This window comes from Myotis daubentonii, chromosome 6, assembly GCF_963259705.1.
Source record: "Myotis daubentonii chromosome 6, mMyoDau2.1, whole genome shotgun sequence".
Classification (NCBI taxonomy): domain Eukaryota; kingdom Metazoa; phylum Chordata; class Mammalia; order Chiroptera; family Vespertilionidae; genus Myotis; species Myotis daubentonii.
The window spans coordinates 48,947,863-48,949,286 of NC_081845.1; the positions used below are offsets into that span (position 1 = coordinate 48,947,863).

A 1,424-nucleotide genomic window follows, 5' to 3' on the forward strand; every position below is an offset into this window, starting at 1 on the left:
TCTTTTCTACATACTTTCTCCTTAGAGGTTCTCATCAAGTCCCATGCCTTTAAATACTGTCTTCATACTGGTGACCACCTAAGTTTATCTCCAACTGGTAGCTAGTCTAAACACCCAGTTCATACAGCCAAGAGTTAACTCAGGTATCTTGTTTTTTGTTTTTTCATTCTTTATTGATTAAGGTATTACATATGTGTCCTTATCTCCCCATTGCTCCCCCCAACCCCCACTCATGCCCTCACCCCCCTGGTGTCTGTGTCCATTGGTTAGGCTTATATGCATGCATACAAGTCCTTTGGTTGATCTCTCTCCCTTATCCCCACCCTCCCTACCTTCCCTCTGAGGTTTGAGGGTCTGATCGATGCTTCTCTGTCTCTGAATCTGTTTTTGTTCATCAGTTTATGTTGATAATTATATCCCACATATGAGTGAGATCATGTAATATTTAACTTTCTCTGACTGGCGTATTTCCCTTAGCATAATGCTCTCCAGTTCCATCCATGCTGTTGCAAATGGTAAGAATTCCTTTTTTACCATAGCATAGTATTCCACTGTGTAGATGTACCACAATTTTCTAATCCATTCATCTGCTGATGGGCATTTAAGCTGTTTCCAAATCTCAGCTATGGTAAATTGTGCTACTATGAACATAGGGGTGCATATATCCTTTCTGATTGGTGTTTCTGGTTTCTTGGGATATATTCCTAGAAGTGGGATCACTGGGCCAAATGGGAGTTCCATTTTTAGTTTTTTGAGGAAACTCCATACTGTTCTCCACAGTGGCTGCACCAGTCTGCATTCCCACCAGCAGTGCAGGAGGGTTCCTTTTTCTCCACATCCTCGCCAGCACTTGTCATTTGTTGATTTGTTAATGATAGCCATTCTGACAGGTGTAAGATGGTACCTCATTGTCATTTTGATTTGCATCTCTCGGATGGTTAGTGACTTTGAGCATGTTTTCATATGTCTCTTGGCCCTTCTTATGTCCTCTTTAGAAAGGTATCTATTTAGGTCTGTTGCTCATTTTTGATTGAGTTGTTTATTTTCCTTTTGTAATCTATCTTCTTTTTTTTTTTTTTTTTTTAGCCTACAGCACCCGGTATTCCCAGGCGGTCTCCCATCCAAGTACTAACCAGGCCCGACCCTGCTTAGCTTCTGAGATCAGACGAGATCAGGCGCGTTCAGGGTGGTATGGCTGTAGTGTAATCTATCTTCTTGGATGTCTAAAATGCATTTCAAATTTGACATGTCCAAAAACAAACATTTGTTTACCCTCATCATATATGATCTCTTGAGTTTTTGCCCATATTAATAAATCACAATATAATTCTTCCAATTGTCTAGGACAAAATCCCAAAGACACATTATTATCTACCATTATTATCTCAAGCACTACACATAATCCATGTGCAAAAGCTATCATG

The 1,424-nt window shown here is 40.0% G+C and overlaps 1 non-coding gene across 1 annotated transcript; it reads right to left on the minus strand.

Annotated features, from left to right (window-relative positions):
* Positions 1–1,084: 1,084 nt before the first annotated feature.
* Positions 1,085–1,203, minus strand: LOC132237729 (5S ribosomal RNA). Its single transcript, XR_009453573.1, has one exon. It is a non-coding gene; the product is annotated as a 5S ribosomal RNA (ribosomal RNA).
* Positions 1,204–1,424: the final 221 nt, after the last annotated feature.